Consider the following 19,446-nt stretch of genomic DNA (forward strand, 5'->3'; position numbering starts at 1 on the left):
CGTGGGCCTAGGGAGGAATGTCTGGCGAAGTGGATCGGCGCGAGATCGGATCAACTCGAGCCCAGACGGCCCAATGGATTTGAGCGTCATCCACAACAGTGACCCGACTTTCCCGCGCTGCGTCCTCAGGCGTCGGAACTGAATGGCGATAAGTCAGCAGAATTATAGGAAGATAGGCTCAGTCGGTTCACTATTACTTAGGCACACGTTGTTATCATATCCGCATGTAACGCCCCACGGTCGAGTATATAAGGCCTAGGGGGCATCCCCTTAAAAACATCTCACTTATTAGCCATCTACTCAGCTCTCTAGCATCTCTCGTACTAGAGAACTCCCTTGTAACCCACCACACAAAAGATCCACACTAGGACATAGGTTGTTACGCATCTCAAAGCGGCTCGAACCTGTACAAAATTGTCTACTGTCTCTCGTGCGTCTGGCACGAACCATCGAGCTATAGTCGGTAACACCGTCCTACTCCAAAAAGCACCTCGACGGGCAACCCTGGGTGCGCGGTCGGACCCAAAACACCGACAGCTGGGGCGCAGGTAGGGGGTGTGTCACTGATCCAAGCTAGCTCAATGGCCATAACTTTCCAGCATAAGATCATCCTCCGCCCTAGATTCGTGTTCTGCTTTGGAACCATCTCATCCGTGGCAGACGAAGAAGGAACTCTACACCGCATCGCGGATCTGCCGGAGAGAAAACCTACCTCGACAATCTCCGGGAAAGCCGGAGCGAAGCAGGAAAAAGCGCAACCCCCAGCGCTCCGAGCGAAGACTACCTTCTGCAAGCCAGGAGCAGAGGATCCGTCTACCCGGAGAACCCGCTGTCCACCTCCTCAACAGAAAAATGGACACAGATCACAAGGAAAAAGGAAGCAAACGAGATGAAGGCTCGTCAAGCTGCTCTTCTAGTACCTTCGCCCTCAAAGGAGAACATAAAGAAGCTTGTTGCTACGACGGTTCCATTCTACCCCGACATCCTCTTCATCGGGGGAAGAGTGGAATCAACCCTCGTCTCCGACGATGAACCAACCGCGCCGGGAGAGGAACCTCTTCAGCGGGAATCTTGCCGACGAAGGAACCGACGCCGAAATGTCCAGTGACATCATGAAGACGGAGAGCGGGATCCGGCGTAGCCTGTATCATGAGATGAGATCTCAGAGGTAGGAGAAACTCTAGAAGAATGGGTCTTCAGGGAAAGAAGGAATTCCCGATGATGTGATCGTCGACAAGCTCAAGAACAGGTCGAACAGGAGGCGAGACAACATCGAGAGAACCCTCTTCTCAGACGGAACCTGAATCCCGACTTCGCCCGAGCCATGAACACACCGAGTGAGGTCGGTGGAGTGCTAGCTCGGATAGCCGATGTCCTCCCCCGGACTCCGGACGCCAAGGGCTATCGGCGGCTGCTCACTTAGGCAGCTAATCATCTTCTGCCTCTCGCTCATCCTCTGAGCGATCTACGACACGCCATCAACAGTTGGCGGGACGCACGAAGCTCCATCAATGCTTCGCGTGAACGACGACACGAGAACGAGATTTGACGCTGATAAGAGTATGATCGGGATTACGGCATCCCTGCGTGAAGTCAGGCCACCAGAGTTGACTCGGCAACGGCTTCAACCGGTGGCACGACCCGAGAACGGTCGAGGCACCACATCAATAACTCCCCTCCCCGGGACCGACATCATCCTTGTCGACAGGAGGACACATGTGGAGTATCGGCGCTCACTCCACGTCTTAGGGCCATTCAGTGGCCCCCTAACTTCAAAGTCTCCAATGTCGACAAGTACGAGCCTAAGCAAGACCCGGGAGGCTGATTGGCTGTCTACACCACCGCTGCCCGAGCCGCTGGGGCAACTGAAGATGTGATGACCGTGTACTTTCCCATCGTCCTCGGGCAGGATGCGCTGCAATGGCTACGACACCTACCCCGACACTGCATCGATGACTGGAGTGACTTCAGTCGGCGCTTCATCGCCAACTTCCAATCTCTCTCAGACAAGCTGGCGCAGCCATGGGACCTCAAATCCATCAAGCACCGAGGGGATGAGACTCTCCGGTCGTACCTCAAAAGATTTCAGACCATGAGAAATCGTATCCCCTAGGTTGCGAAAGCAGCAGTAATCGAGGACTTCTATCGGAGATCTAATGACTCGGCCTTCGTCCGAGCCATACTGCAAAAGGCGCCGACTACTTCCGAGCAGCTATTCCGGGAAGCGGACCTCTACATCACCGCTGACGAACGAGCTCAGAACCTCATCGGAAAAGCGAAGCCTGCACCAGCGGCACCACGATGCGACACGAACCAACAACCCGACAAGCGTTGGGAGAAGAGGCCTCGTGAAGAAGTCCACGCTGCCGGACCACCCTCCTCTCACGCCCGAGGAGCACCTCGCGGAGGCGAACGTACATTGGACGACATCCTCGACGCCCAGTGCCCGTACTACAAGGACATGCGCCACACCCTCCAGAATTGCAGAGACTTCAAGCACTCCGTCGGGAACGGCCGACCCTTCCAACCTCTACCACCTCCCCCACAACAAGGAGGACCCGGAGAACCTCGACAGCCTCAACAACAGGAAAGGGGAGGAGGCGGAGCATTCCCGCGCGTCGACAGAGAAGTCAACGTCATCTTCGGTGGACATGGGTTGCAAGAAAGTAAGAGGCAGCAGAAACTCAACGACCGTCAGATACTGGTGGCGGCCACCGGTCCTCCCGCCCCGTATCAATGGTCCGAACACCCGATCACCTTCACTCGAGCGGATCAGTGGCTCAACTTCGATCATCCGGGCAAGTACCCGCTCCTCGTCGATCCGGTGATCCGAGAGAGCAGGGTAAAGAAGGTGTTAGTGGACGGGGGAAGCAGCATCAACGTCACCTTCCCCCGGACACTTCAAGGCTTGGGAGTCGCACTCAAAGAGCTCCACGAGTCAGACACTCCTTTCTTCGGCATCGTGCCGATTGAAGTCGAATATCCACTCAGACACATCTACATGCCGGTCACCTTTGGAACTCCGGAAAACTACAGAACCGAGTTCTTGAGGTTCGATGCGGCAAGCTTCGACTACGGATACAATGCCATCATCGGTAGGCCTGGATTGGCGAAGTTCCTGGCCATTCTGCATTATACGTACATGGTATTGAAGATGCCTGGACCACAAGGAATCATCACTTTGCGTGCTGACTTCCAAGGCACCGCAGAGTGCTTCCGAGTGGCCATTCAGACGACCCTCACCACCAAACCATCGATGATTTCTTCTGTACAGACGAACTCAAAGACTGAGGAGGACCTCACAGTACTTGCAAATGAAGCTCAAGCCGTGACCTCTATGCGGCCGACTGAGGAAACCAAGAGAATCAACCTCGGGTTCGCTGATGAACAAAAGACTGCCATCATTAGCTCCAGCCTGGATGACAAATAGGAAAGTGCGCTCGTCTAGTTTCTGCAAGATAACCGAGATGTATTCGCATGGCAACCTGCAGATATGTCGGGAGTCCCGAGAGGGCTGGCCGAGCACAAACTGAAGGTCTATCCCCAGGCGAGGCCGATACGACAAAAGTTGCGTCGTTTCACGCCCGATAAGAGAGAAGCTATCCAAGTCGAGCTAGCTCGCTTAGTCGCAGTAGGGTTCATTAGAGAAGTACTGCATCTTGAGTGGTTAGCAAATCCTGTTCTTGTACTCAAAAAGAATAAAGTGGATTGGCGCATGTGCGTCGACTATACGGATCTCAACAAACACTGTCCGAAGGATCCATTCGGACTTACTAGAATAGACCAGGTGGTGGACTCGACCGCCGGGTGTTCTGTGTTGTCCTTCTTGGATTGCTACTCCGGGTACCATTAGATCAGCCTGGCAAAAGAAGACGAGGAAAAAACTGCATTCATCACCCCGTTTGGAGCTTTCTGCTATACCTCCATGCCGTTCGGCCTAAAACGCTGGAGCGACTTACCAGAGAGCCATTCAGATATGCTTAGCCGATCACTGGGGCAAGCGTGTAGAAGCTTATGTGGATGGCGTGGTGATCAAGACAGAAAACTCAGAAAACTTCATTGAAGATTTGCAGCTGGTCTTCAACAGTCTGCGACGATATCGGTGGAAGCTTAATCCAGAAAAATGTGTCTTTAGAGTGTCAGCAGGGAAGTTGCTTGGATTCATTGTCAGCCACCGAGGGATTGAAGCTAATCCTGAAAAGATCGAGGCTATCATGAGGATGGAAGCACCACAGTCACAGAAGAAACTGCAAAGACTTACTGGATGCATGGCAGCTTTAAGCAGGTTCATATCACGGTTAGGAGAAAAAGGCTTACCATTCTACAAACTGCTCAAGAAGGTGGATAAGTTCCAGTGGACCTCAGAAGCTCAGGAAGCCCTTGATGCACTAAAAAAGTTCCTGACAACACCGCCAGTGTTAAAACCACCATGCCGAGCCACACCGAGTCAGTCGACCGAAGACCTGTTGTTATACATCTCTTGCACGACTCATGTGGTGAGCACCGTGTTGGTAGTCAAGCGAGTAGAGGAAGGACATGCATATCCAGTACAACATCCCATCTATTTCATTAGTGAAGTTCTGGGACCCTCAAAGAAGAAATATCCTCAAGTTCAAAAACTATTGTATGCAATACTTCTAACTGCACGCAAGCTCTGTCACTACTTTGACGACCACAAAGTCATAGTAGTCACTGGATTTCCAATAGGGAATATTCTCCACAACAAAGAAGCCATTGGAAGAATAGCCAAGTGGGCCTGCGAGCTGGGAGCTCACGACATTGAGTTTCGGCCTCGCACTGCAATAAAGACTCAAGCACTAGTTGACTTCGTATCAGAGTGGACCGAGCAACAAGTGCCAAATAACCCAGAGACTGCAGAAGTATGGCGGATGTATTTCGATGGCTCGTTGAAGCTGCAGGGGGCAGGCACAGGGATCCTCTTCATTGCACCTGGAGGTGAACAACTCAAATATGCTCTTCAGTTGTTATTCTCAGCATCCAATAATGCAGCAGAATATGAAGCTTTGATCCACGGACTGAACATTGCCATATCACTAGCATTAAGAGATTGATGGTATACGAAGATTCACTGGTGGTCATAAGTCAGATAAATAAAAAATGGGATTGCTCGAATAACTCTATGGGCAAGTACTGCACAGCCGTCCGAAAGCTGGAAGACAAATTTGAAGGACTGGAATTTCATCATGTGGAGAGAGATCGCAACGCGGCAGCAGACGCGTTGTCGAAACTAGGATCCAGTCGGACCTAGGTCCCACCTGGAGTTTTCGTCCAAGAGGTACCATGCCCAAGTATTTCCTTAGATCAGGCAGAAGAGTGCAATGTTCTGAGCCAGCCAGAGTCAAACTCTAATGACTAGAGGGAGCCAATCATCAGATATATAAAGAATGAAGAGGAACCGGATGACAAAGCTACAGCAGAACGCATCGCAAGGCAGTCAGTTCACTAAACACTCATTGGGGAGGTACTGTACAGAAGGGGCGCAATGGGAGTCCTCATGAAGTGCATTCTTTCGGCTACTGGGAAGCAACTGCTAGATGAGATCCACGCCGGACAGTGCGGGATACACACAACATCCAGGACTCTGGTTAGGAAGGCCTTCAGGTCTGGTTTTTACTAGCCGACAGCAAAGAGTGATGCAGCCGAGTTAGTCCAGAGGTGCGAAGCTTGCCAATACTTATCAAAGTAGCAGCATTTACCAGCACAACAACTGCAGACCATACCCGTAACATGGCCATTTGCGTGTTGGGGACTGGACATGATTGGACCCTTCAAGAAAGCTCAGGGAGGATACACTCACGTGCTAGTCGCCATTGACAAATTCACTAAATGGATAGAGTACAAACCCATTACTTCTCTGACTTTAGCCAAGTCAGTGGAATTCATACAAGATATAATATTCAGGTTCGGAATACCGAATAGCATTATAACTAACTTGGGATCCAATTTCACTAGCTCGAAATTCTTTGATTTATGCGAGCAAAGAAGCATCCAGATCAAATAAGCGTCAGTAGCACACCTAAGAGCCAACGGTCAGGTAGAAAGGGCTAATGGAATGATATTTGAAACACTCAGGAAGAAAGTCTTCGACAAGAATGAAAAGTTCGCAGGAAAGTGGATCAGAGAGTTGTCGTATGTGGTTTGGAGCCTAAGAACTCAACCTAGCCGAGCTTTGCATGGAAACACTCCCTTCTTCATGGTCTATGGTTCGGAGGCAGTGCTACCTACCGATCTCAGGTTTGGGGCACCAAGGCTGGTCTTCGAAAACATAGATGAGGCAGAAGCTACTAGGCTGGAGGATATTGATATATTGGAGGAAGAACGATTGAATACAGTAATTCAATCAGCTAGGTACCAGCAAACCCTGGGGCGCTATCATGATAAGGACATACGACATCGATCCTTCACAGTGGGAGACTTGGTCCTTCGCCAAATTCTAACGGGGGAAGGACAACACAAATTGTCGCCACTATGGGAAGGGCCATTCATGGTAGCAGAATTCACTCGGCCAGGATCATATCGACTTACTCAAATGGATGGCACAGAAATAGGGAATTCATGGAATATAGAGCACCTCAGGAAGTTTTACCCCTAGCTAGATTTCAAAAGCTATCAGGGCAGCATTGTATTCTGTAATCGGAAAATACATCATCAATAAAAATACTTCATTCTCAAGGGCACTCGAACTATTCATTATCAATCTGCATGCTTACTCGACTTAGGGTGACCACTATACCCTACGAATGGAGCAATCGGATTAAGTCGACAACGACTTAAGACAGTGCAACATGCTCACGCTTACTTAACTTTGGGTGACCACTATACCCTACTAACGGAGCAATCAGCTTAAGTCGGCAGTGACTTAAGACGGTGCAACATGCTCATGCTTACTTAACTTAGGGTGACCACTATACCCTACTAACGGAGCAATCGACTTAAGTCGGCAGTGACTTAAGACGGTGCAACATGCTCACGCTTACTTAACTTAGGGTGACCACTATACCCTACTAACGGAGCAATCGACTTAAGTCGGCAGTGACTTAAGATGGTGCAACATGCTCACGCTTACTTGACTTAGGGTGACCACTATACCCTACTAACGGAGCAATCGACTTAAGTCGACAATGACTTAAGGCGGTGCAACATGCTCACGCCTACTCGACCTAGTATAACATGCTTACGATTACTCATCTTAGGACGATCTCTATGCCTCATAAAATAGGGAAAAGTTTCGAAGCCAGCACACTGCATTTACTTTTGCAATCGTAACAACTGTTGAATTCCAACAATAGAAAAACAAAAATAGCATTCAGTACCAAGAGCATGTTCTAACAGAGTATTCGAGCACATTGATCACATACACATATAGTTCATGAATGTATTCAGTATTTCTACTTGGCAATGTTTTTCTCAGGAGCAACCAATGAAGAAGGGCGACTCGAGGAGTCAGGAGCAGCTTTGACATCGGCAACTATATCATTAGGAACAACCACGCCCGACCTTCTCATCAAGATCCACCCCGCGCGAATGGCTTTATCCATAGCCTTGTCGCGCTGAGCATTCAGAATGGTGGAATTGTCTTTGGCAACCTTGGTAGCCAGTCGAGCAGCTTCTAGCTCCTAGACGACTGATCTCTTGGAGGCGCGCATATCCTTGATGAAGGAGTCTTTGCTCGACACCAACTGCCTAAGACGAAGGACCTCATCCTAGGATACTTGCAGCTCGTGACGGTGATGATCCAAATCTTCCATGGTAAAATGGTGGCTCCTCTCCAAGATAGTTAGAGAATTGCTGGCGTCACGATACAACCTATCAAGGTTATCGCGAGAAGCCGCAAGTACACGTTTCTCCTCCTACAGACAAGAATCAGCTCTCAAGCATCCAGTAAGCAGTAAAAACACAACAGAGAAAGTCAAGTAAGCTTACCTCGTTAGCCGCCCTTTCAGAGTCAAGCTGAGCACTAAGAGAGGAATTCAATGAATTGGCATCATCTAAGGAGGCAGAAACCCGAGCCAGATTGATCTGACATTGGGAATACTTCTCCTCGAGTTCAGAGTACCACAGGGTCATATCTAACAAAAAAAAGTTGAAGAAGGACACACAGTTAAAAACAGACTAATCAAGTAGCCAAGGAAGAAACAAAGACACTAACCAACATTTGTCATTTTTAAATCAGATATCTGCTTCTGAAGCAGTAACGGATTCCATTGTGTCAGACACAGAGCTCCTTCTGGGACAGAGGCACCTTGTGATCTCAATTGACCGGCCATCCCGTCGACCAAAGCCTGATATTAAAAACAAATGAGTACAAAGACAGTAATTTGCCAGGAGTGTTGACAGAGCATGAAAAGCCAAATTACCTGAAGATTAGAGAAGAATGACGGAAATCCCAAGTCACGAGAAGCTAGGTGGTGGCTTGATGAAGGAATATCAACCAGGGCAATCTGAAGAACATCACTAGGGATTAATTCAACACCACTAACAGGCATTAGAACTCCAGCATCCGGCGCGCCGACCTCTAAGGCGACCCCCTCACTTGAAGCATGCGCTGCTAGTACGCCACCAGAATGTGGTGGAGAAAACCCGACATGGACATCCATGGAGGTATGAGAAGGGGAGCCCGCTCGGACACCCTCGGGGGCTGGGTTGGAGCCCGTACTGCCCATCGGAGCCGGATCACCACCGACAACACCCTCGGGGGCTGGGTTGCAGCTTGCGCTACCCACCCAAGCCGGATCATTACCGGCAACACCCTCGGGGGCTGGGCAACCACTGGCACCACCCTTGAGTACTAGGTTCTCTGCAACAGCCATCTCTAAGGCTGAAGGATTCTCAGTCACCTCCATGGGTATTGAACGACCTTGACCAACCTCTTGGCTCTGAAGACCGCCTTCCAAGGTCGACGATGCACGAGACGCTGCCCGGATACCTCTAATCCCACATCTAGAATGTCAGAGCAGACGTCCATCATATCACCATCAGTCGGCTCGGACAGCAGATCTTCAGGAACAACATCCTCGAGAGCCTGATCAAAATTTGCTATGGATAATTCTTGCAGACCAACAAGAGCAGACAGAGCTGGAGAAGGAATATCGCTACTCCCCCCACTGACTCTGTAACGCCGACTGTTCTTCCGAATTAATGGGACTTCATCTTCTTCTTCTTCATCCTCGTCAACAATATGGACAATAAACGGCACAGGGTCACACCCATTGGGTTCAGCTCTGGCAGGGTCACACCCATTGGGTTTAGCTTCAGCAGGGTTACACCCATTGGGTTCAGCATCAGCAGGGCCACACCCATTGGGATCAGCTCCAGTAAAGAGTTCCACCGGTACTTCTTCAGCAGCAGGAGCAGAAGGGCCAGCATCCTGGTCCAAACACGACACTCGCCGAAGCTGTCTCTTTTCCTTTTTCTTCCCTTCGACAGGTGCAGTTGGATGACTGACCTGGCGGAGACATTTCGGGCAAGTACCCTCAGGCCTTCGAGTATCCACGGTTTTTCAGGCTCTGGGATAATTGCAGCAGCCATTGTTTTAGTAGGGACCGAGTCAGAAGAATCCCCAGCCAACATGTCCAGCATAGCACTTATCTCTGCATCACCAGGGCTCATAGGCATCTCAAAGTGAACTTGCCTCTCATCATTGGGAGGATCACCAAGTGAAGCAACCAGAACCTCAACTTCTTCGAGAGAGGGTCGCACTCTAAGACCCAAACCACTGTCACCAGCAGGAGGATTGGACACAAAATCAGAAAAGGACTTAGAAGGTGGCAGATTCCAAGTAGAATATGCAACAAGAGCACCAATATTTGATACTTTGCCTCTAAGGATCATTTCCAGTCGACTCACCAAATCCACAGCAGGAATCCTCTTGTTGGTAATCCGGGTTGAGTCGGTGACACCACTATACAAATAAGTCGGGTATGCTCTGTCCTTTAGTGGCTGAATATTCTTAAAAACAAAGTCTGCAACCACAGCTTCAACGGTCAGACCTCTCTCCTTCAACAAACAAATTTCAGCAAGCAGAACCTTGGCTTCTGTTATCTCCAAGTCTATAGGAGACTCAATCCAACTTGGAGCACGAACATCCGGCTATCTCCTTGACCGAGGGGGAGGGACTTGCCATGGTTTTCCACAATGAACCACTCTAAACGCCATCCTTTAATGCTATCCTTAAGTGGGATGTCAAGGTATTCTGTTTTCCTCCCACGGTGCATCTCCAGACTTGCACCACCCATGAGCTGGTGCTGCCCCCAACCATCCCAGGACGACAATGATACAAGTACTTCCACAAACCGAAGTGAGGAAGAATTCCAAGGTAGGCTTCGCACAGATGAACAAAGACAGAAATTTGCAGAATAGAGTTGGAATTTAGGTGAGTCAGATTCAAATTGTAAAAGTCAAGGAGACCGCGAAAGAAGGGAGAAATGGGAAGAGCAAAGCCGCAGATAAGAAAAGGGATGTAAACAACGGACTCATGGGTATCTTCTGTCGGGACAGTAACCCCACGACAAATCCTCCAAGAGCAAAGCTCCTTCGAAGGAAGACTCCGACAGAGACAAGGTGGAGAAGATCCGGTTCCGAAACAACAAACATATGATTACCTGCGAAAGGCAATTGGTTGTTGAGATCGATAGGAGGAATGACCGCAGTAGCAGAATTCTGATTCTTTCGCTTGGGCGCCATTGCAATCTCGTCGGTGGACTGAGCGGAAGCGAAATCAAAGAGAAACAGAGGAGGTTCGGAGGCAAAAAGCGAGGCTAGGGCTTAGAGTGCAGAGGCGTGCGGCGACGTGATACAAATGGGGTTTTCCCGAGTTAGACACCATTTCTAAAAAGTGCTTAGTCATCACTCGGTCGTTATTTCTAAAACGCCGACGTGGCCTGATATGACTCGGTTGTTACTTCTAAAACACTGACGTCGCCAGTCATCACTCGACTGTTATTTCTAAAACGCCGACGTGGCTCGAAATGACTCGGCTGTTACCTCTAAAACGCCGACGTCGCCAAGCACCACTCGGTTGTTACTTCTAAAACACCGATGTGGCTCAGCATGACTCGGCTGTTACAATCGAAAACGCTGACGTCGCCAAGAACCATTCGGCTGTTACCTCTAAAGACACCGGCAGTAACACAGCCGTTCTTTCTCTATGTAAATGCATGCAGAATTAAATACGACGCATCAATTACAAGTCGTTACTCGAGCGTTATCTCTGAGAACAACGGCTGCGTTGGGCACAAATACAAGCTGTCGATCGACTATAAAGGAACGATGGAAAGGCAAGAGATGTGCACAGAACAAGCCGAAGTTTTCTTCATTATACAAAAGGGGAAGTCTTTCCACAAACTTAAAAGACCGACCCATTATGAGCCGGTCTTCTCCCCATTTTTTGATGCATTACACTACTACATTACATTACTACCTACACTATACTATACTACTAACTACTACTACATTATTCCACTAATACTACTTCTACTACTTATCTATACTAATATTTAAGCCAGTGGCGCTTTGCCACTGGCCTTGCTGCTGCCACTGCCGCTCTTGCCGTCGCCACCGTCGTCGTCGCCCTTACCGCCGTCACCGTCACCACCATCGTCACCTCCGTCGTTGTCGTCGCCCTCGTCGTCGCCGTCACCGCCGCTCCCCTCCTCGGACGAGTCAGAGGAGTTCTCCTCGTCCGAGGGACCTTCGACTCATCTGAGCCCTCGAGCCCAGAGCGCTCGATGGCCCGGATGTATGTCCACACCTCGGCGGTGATCCCCTAGGAATCGTCCGAGTCATCGGACGATGCCGGGGGAGAGGTGTAGACCGGCGACCCCTCGGACTCGGAGGAGAACTCTTCCTCTGAGTACTCGGAATCGCCGAAGTCCTCCGAGGGAGGGCTCGGCTCGTGCTTCTGCTTGTCGCCGGAGTGGTGCGACGAACTTTCGCCTTTCTTGCTCTTGCCCATGGTGGAGTAGAGGAGAAGAGAAAAGAGGAGAGTAATCAACAAGCAGCAGAGAGATGTGTGAAGACGCTAGTGAAGCAAGCGCTCTATTTATAGAGGAAGAAGGCAACCGCTCATCTCCTATCACTGTCACTGAACAGTCGCAAATATTCAATAAGCAATTCAAATCGTCTGGAAACAAGTCAGGCGGCTGACGTCGTTTCACGTAACACGACACCCATTGGGACTCAAGTCAACTGCTTGGACGATATGATTACACCCGAGGTCATGTCAAGTTACTACTCACGGGCAGTTTGCTAAACGCTCAGCGCACCAAGTCGTCCCTTGCCTACACCCATTGGGGGGGACGTCCAGGAATTTTCAATAGATTTTCCCAAGTAGTCACATCCATACAGTATACACAATGAATGTATCAAGATAGAAGGAAGATATCGATGGAGATCGAAGAAAAGCCAAAAATAGCTGATGAAGTACAAGTCTAATCAACAGGAGCATTGAAGCACGAAGCGAAATGAAGACCAGCCAAGAGCCATCTACCAGACGTCCAATCTGTCACAGATCAAATAAATTTCAAACCTAACAGGACATGGGTAGACCGTGTTGTTGATCTCAAAGGCAAAACCGTATGCTGATCTCTAAAGCATAAAGCTAATGATATAATGCTGAATTCTAAGGCATTTGACGAAGATAAAAGGATGATTTCTAAAAGCATGAGATGAAGACCTTTGAGTGGGTTATTTTCAGTAATCTACTCAAAGCTCGGGAGCTACACCCAATGGGTGCACCTTCGGTGCACCCAATGAATCATTAACCCCAAAAGACAGAATGCTGATCTCTAAAGCATGAACTAGCGATAAAATGCTAATTTCTAAAGCATGAGATGAAGGTAAAAATGATTCCTAAAAAAGCATGAGGTGAAGACCTTTGAGTGGATTATTTTCAGTGATCCACTCAAAGCTCGGGGGCTACACCCCGGTGCACCCAATGAATACTGAACCCCAGAGAGCAGAATGCTGATCTCCAAAGCACAAGCCCAAGACAGAGCACTGATTTCTGAAGAATAAAGTAAAGACCAATGAATAATGACATGAGAGGATAACAGAAGATCGTTTTTACCGAGTTACTCAGAGTTCAGAAGCAACAACTCGACAGGCCTATTTTCAAAGCATTCCTTACCAATATCAAAAACTACAAGCTGGACCTAGAATCTTTGGGCCGATTATTTCAAAATCAACTCAAAGATGGGGGGCTTGTGGGGGACATATATCCCCCGGGTCCACTAGAAGGCTAGAAGACCTCACGAAGGGCCTTAGGCCCATTGTTTCGCGAGGCCATCCCTTCATGGGCCTAGGGAGGAATGTCTGGCGAAGTGGATCGGTGCGAGATCGGATCAACTCGAGCCCAGACGGCCCAATGGATTTGAGCGTCATCCACAACAGTGACCCGACTTTCCCGCGCTGCGTCCTCAGGCATCGGAACTGAATGGCGATAAGTCAGCAGAATTATAGGAAGATAGGCTCAGTCAGTTCACTATTACTTAGGCACACGTTGTTATCATATCCGCATGTAACGCCCCACGGTCGAGTATATAAGGCCTAGGGGGCATCCCCTCAAAAACATCTCACTCATTAGCCATCTACTCAACTCTCTAGCATCTCTCGTACTAGAGAATTCCCTTGTAACCCACCACACAAAAGATCCACACCAAGACGTAGGGTGTTACGCATCTCAAAGCGTCCCGAACCTGTACAAAATTGTCTACTGTCTCTCGTGCGTCTAGCACGAACCATCGAGCTATAGTCGGTAACACCGTCCTACTCCAAAAAGCACCTCGAGGGGCAACCCTGGGTGCACGGTCGGACCCAAAACACCAACAGAGTCTTCCTGCTTTGGTGCTTGGGGGTGATTTTGGTGGTGTGGGTTTGGGTGATGCGGAGGCGGATGCGGGGGTGGAACAACTTGTACTTCCTGATGGTGCCGGTATGCATGGTTGGGTGGATGCTGGACGTGATCGTTGTTGTATGGTTATTGTTGGTGGTGGTGGTATGTGTGCGCGACAACTCTCTGGTTGTCGGCTGGCTGTGCTCGAGACATCCTGTCCCTGGTGGCCTTCGTTTCCGGGCAATCTCTTGTTGGGTGTGCGCAATCCTCGCCATGAAACATGTAGTAAAATCTGCATGGTTGCTGCGTCCGTCCCCGGCCCCGCCCTCTCGTGCCATTACCGTGGCCCTGGGGGGGATATTCCTGACGGCGAGCGGCCTCGCCGGCGGGGTGCTGGCTGGCTTTGTTGTGCACCTGCTGCTGACTGCGACTGTCCTGTCCGGAGTCTGGCTGCGAAGACCTGGTCTAGGTTCTGCTGGACTGCGGAGGGTCCTTAGGCTTTCTCTGAGATTCGACCTTTCGCTAATGTAGCTCTTCGGATCTGGTGTACTTCTCGAAAAGCTGATATAGCTCTTGGAGGTTTTTGGGTGGGTCCCTGATGCAGTGACTGTATAGGACGCCAGCCTGAAGGCCACTGATGGAGTAGTGGATCGCAATGTGGTCGTCGACCGATGGCAGTTGTGACTTGAGAGTCAGGAACTTGTGGTAGTACTCCTGAAGGGTTTCCTTCTCTTGCTGCTTGTAGAGTGATAGCTCGGCCAAAGCGTCAGTATCGGGTCGGTACCCTTGGAAGTTGAGCAGGAACTTGTCCTGGAGTCCTTTCTAGGAGTCGATGGATAGTGGCGGCAACCTGGTGTACCAGGTCAAGGCCGGACCCTCGAGCGCGATGATAAAATATTTGGCCATTATGGCGTCATCCCCTCCGGACGATGCGACATCGACTTGGTAGCTCATGATGTATTGTGCTGGGTCAGTGCTGCCGTTGTACTTGGGGTAGGTCCCTGCCCTGAAGTTGGCGGGCCAAGGTGACGCTTGAAGTTGCGGAGTCAGGGGGTTCGCTCATCAAGGTAGTTGATCCCTTGGAATGCTGTGACATGCGGGACGAAGGGCCCGCACTGAGGTATGAATAGGTCTCCGGTTGGGATGCGTTGTTGGAGGGGCGGTCCATGCTGCAGATCATGCTGGCCTTCGCTCTGCATGAGCGCGATTTCTTGCTCGAGCTCCCGAGCTCTCTGCTCCTCGTCTCGTATCATCTGGCGCAACTTGGCCTGCGTGGTGACACGTTGGCGCTTGGCCTCGAGGATGTCTTTCTGTTTTTGGAGGTTGTGGTTCTTGATGCGCAGGGCCCACAGCTGTAGCTGTTCCTTGGCTGAGATGTCGATGACTTTGCCGTCTTCTATTGCTTCTTCGCCGTCTGGTGGAGCGAAGCCTGGAGGTGGTACTTGCGGTAGTCCGCCGGAGCTGCAAGTGCGTAGGGTGCCTTCGGGGGTGGGGTGCTCTTGACACTGTCTTTTGCTGATAGCTTTGTCTTCGGAGGCTTCTTGGGGGTGTTGTCTGCGAGGGCCTTGCCTTTTTTCTCAACCAGCAGCGCTGCCTTTGCTGCTTCGTCGATGGATGGGGCTGCCTTCGAACTAGCTCGTTTGGGTGCCATCGCGGGTTGTTTGTTCGTAGCACGAATGGTGGGCGTCAAATGTTGGTACTCGCCTTTTTGGGCAAGTTGATCCAACGGGAGAGTGGAGAGAGTGTTTGCAAAGTTCAACGGGTGATGTCAATAGCTCCGTTAATCTGGCCACTCAAGGGCACTGTACGGTGGTATTTATAGGCACCCGAGTGACCGTCCTCCTCTGGTGAGGACGTTTATGCCCTCGGGTACCCGGTCTATCCCCAGAATATTCTCACAAGGGGAGGTTACATACCGTCATTACAGAAAAGGCTATTACAGACGCGACCCGTAACATGCTTATCTGCGCGAGGCCCGTTACAGTGGGCCGATTCCCACATGGGCCTCCGGACACGATGAGGACGTGGGACTAGCAGACTTCGATGGAGCCTTGCCTTCATCTTGTAATGGAGAGGACGAAGGGCGATCGCGCCGGTCCTCATCCGTCCGGCGCCCTTGGCTCGCTTGGGTGTGGTCTTCGTTGGCGTAGCGAGGCGACGAAGGCATCGAGCGAAGGGTAGCGTCTTCGCCTTCGCCCCAACAGGCGCCGCCCGCAGCTGTTCCCCCGTCCCGGTTTGATCTCCCCCGTCCGATCTTGATCGCACGACCGAGATCGCGGGATACCGCTTCGCGCACGCGCGCCCTGCGTCCGGGCCCGTCTGTCAGCGCCCGTGTCCCCTGGCACTGGGCCCGATCGGTCAGTGCGCCCCCCTCAGTCGTTGACACCCTCTGGCCCACCTGTCAGCGCTCGCACGCCCCCGCGCGCGCGCCTTTGGCTGCAGATCTAATCTCGGCCGTTGGTTTCTGATCTAACGGTTGAGATCGTCCGATACCCTTTCGCGTGTAGTTTTGCTTAAGAAACCCTCGGGTTTTAGGAAATAAACCCACCATCCCTGGTTTCGCACGCAGGCCCCTGTAATCTTGCAGATTGAACCCTAGGCTTTTAAATAATTATAGAATTAGACCTATTTTCATATTTTAAATTCCCAAACTTGTTTATTTCATATCTTTTGCATATGAACTCCAAATTTAGTGATTCAAGTTGCAAAATGTTCATAGGAATATTCTCTGTTTAAATAAATTAGTTTCATTTACTGTCTGCACATTCCAATTTTTATGGTTAATTATGAACTAGTTTATGTGTAGATTTATTTATTTAATAATAAATAAAAAGAAAACCCTAGAGATTAAGGTATATGTAATTTTGTGAGATTAATAATGTGTATTACATGAATTTATCTCTAGTTTAACTTTTATGGTTCATTAAAAGGAATTAAATTATATTATATAATCATGGACAACACTTAGAGAATAATCAACTCCTAAATGAAATTAGTGCATGTTATACCTTGATCTCATTCTTCCTTATTTAATATTGTGCCTTTTTAGATGTATTCCAATGTTTGTACATGTTTGGTGTGTTGTTAATTTGTTCTTTCCAAATGTATTGAATGTATGCTTGCTTTATTTAGACAACGAGCAGTCCGAGGTTCCCGAGTGTGTTGCTGGAGACCTCCCTGAGCAACAACCTGGTGAAGGCAAGTGTCCTCTGACCTATTATGTCCTACATACTTTATGATTCACTGTCCTGCATTACATTACTTAACCTAAAGATTGACTAGTCTGTATTTACCTTATCCTTGTTTACCTTTTGGGTTATCATGCCTTAACTTAATCAATGAACATGATATGATTATTTATGATACGATGATGTTAACCCAATGATGATATTGTGATACTCTAGGGGACTCAGGCCTTTTTTCTGAGTACCTCTCCGTAAGGACCTGTTCATGGAGTGACCACCCGGGATAACAGTGCAACCATGAGGGTGGAATGGGACACCCTTAGCTGATTAATTAGACGAATCTGGGGTGTAGTTGGCTTTCCCGGAGGGCCGTCAATGGGGGCCGGGGCGTAGTGCTCGCTCTACCAAGGGGGGTGCAGAGGTTCATTTCGATTTGGTTTTATTAGTCACCCATGTAACACCCCTGGTGTTTGTATTCTGCTCGACAACGAGTATGGATTTAAGCACGTAATATCAGTGGATAAAACGGATGCTAAATTTTAATCATCTTCGCCTATCGCGATTTTAATATCGCATCGGTTCCGTCTCTCTCGAGTTCGACATCGTTTTTATTTTTATCTATCCAGGCTCTTCCTAAATTTTCGTGATGTTCGGAACATCGTTGTTCCAAAAATCTGGGCGTTCGATGATTATCTAAAATTCATCGCTCGCGCGAATATGAATTCGGAAGCCCGACCCACTCGGATGATTTTATCCCAAACAGATTAAGAAGAACTCGACGACTAAAATGTTCGAGGCAAAATAATCTGTATCGCGCGTTGTCCCAGAAAAATAATGTATCCGATATCCAGTCCATTTCCGTGTTGCCTGAAACAGTCACGAAAATTATCCAAACGAAATTTAGTCAGAATCGTAAACCTCAGACTTTCCGTTTCGTGATCCGAGAAAATAATGTGTATAGCCGTTTGCCGTATCGTGCATAGACTCTTTGTTCGTTGCTAAAAATTCCGATTTAAAAATACCAATTCAAAATATCTGTGAATTTCTAAAAATCTAAAAAAGAAAAGAAAATATCCCAAGAGCTTATCCCCACGCCGCTTTGCTCTCTGATATTTTTTCACCGCTGCCTTATCTACGCGCGCAAGCTTCTTCCCCAAATCACCGTGGTTCTCAGCCTCGACCGTCCACTCTCCCATCCGAGCGGCTCCCCCGCGGTCCCTGGCTTCCCATGGTCGCCGCGACCCAGCCATGGAGCTTCCCCGCCGCTCAGCTCGGAGTTCCCACGGCTCGGTTCCAGTTCCATGCGCGCGCGCTGAGCTCGGCGTTCTCTGTTTCCCCATGGCCAAGCGCCCTCCGCCCCTCCCGCCCTCCAGCTCGACGGGCTTGGCTTCGAGCTCGCCCAGCTCGGCCGTCCTCCAAGTTTCTCCCTCCTTCCAGAAGCTTTCCCCATGGCGCCCGGCTGGATTTCCCCTCGGCTCGCCGCGCCCCTGTTTCCGTCGGTGTTTCTTCCACGGCCGCGCGCGAAGCTTTTCTGCCGGTGCGCGCGCCCGTCTCCCATAGCCGCGGCGTCCTGGCTCCTGCTCCCTCGCCATGGCCGCGGTGCTCCTCCCTGTTCGCCACGTTTCTGTTGCGAGCTCGTCCCTGGCACTGGGTTTCCTACCTGCATCGCGCGTCTTCTTCCTCAGGCTCGCGCCCTTGCTGTTGTCGCGCCTGGCTCGCCCCTGTGCCGCGCACCGCTTCACCAGCTTGCCCCTTCCCTTGCCAAGCAGGTCGCCACGCCCAACCGAGTTTACCCCTGCGCGCAACCGTGGGTTTCGCTGCACAGCGTTCCTGCTCCCCAGCCTGCGTTGTGCTCGCCAGATCGAGTCCCGCGTCGTCGATCTACGCAGTTCCTGTTCGGCTATCGGTTCCGCCTACGTCGATCTCCTAATTGCCATGGATAGTGTATCGACGTCCCATCACAATAGCCCGTCGTAAAACTCTAGTGCTTGTCGTTGATATCCGGTCGTCTCCAGCCTTTGTCTTACCGTCGTCGTTCGGTCACCTCGTCTCGATGTCGGTCCCTACGTGATGTCTCCGAGTTTGAATCACGCTGACAAAAGAATTCCCAAGAAAGATGTCCAAAGATTTGATGGTGGTGTGAAGTTCGTATGGCCCCTACCAAGCGCTCGACAAATTGTTTGAAACGGAAAATCATTACCGATCTCGTGGATTCGAGTTAGCTGTTGGAATGGTAAGTTGATTTGTTATTCCAGTCGACTAGGTATAATATTTATTAGATTGCCTGAGTCGTTTACGGTGATTTGATCGGTAGTCGTACATGTTGCTGATCCCCTGCTTTATAGTAGTTATTACGTTCTATGTGGTTTGCTTGGGTTATTAGTTTCGTGTAATTTAATATTAGTACGG

General features: G+C 49.9%; 1 long non-coding RNA gene across 1 annotated transcript; it reads left to right on the forward strand.

Moving 5' to 3' along the window:
* The first annotated feature begins 18,198 nt into the window (after positions 1 to 18,198).
* Positions 18,199 to 19,152, forward strand: LOC100275479 (uncharacterized). The gene has a single exon (NR_148513.1). It is a non-coding gene; the product is annotated as an uncharacterized lncRNA (long non-coding RNA).
* The last annotated feature ends 294 nt before the right edge of the window (positions 19,153 to 19,446 follow it).

The sequence above is a fragment of the Zea mays genome, chromosome 6 (assembly GCF_902167145.1).
Source record: "Zea mays cultivar B73 chromosome 6, Zm-B73-REFERENCE-NAM-5.0, whole genome shotgun sequence".
Lineage (NCBI taxonomy): Eukaryota > Viridiplantae > Streptophyta > Magnoliopsida > Poales > Poaceae > Zea > Zea mays.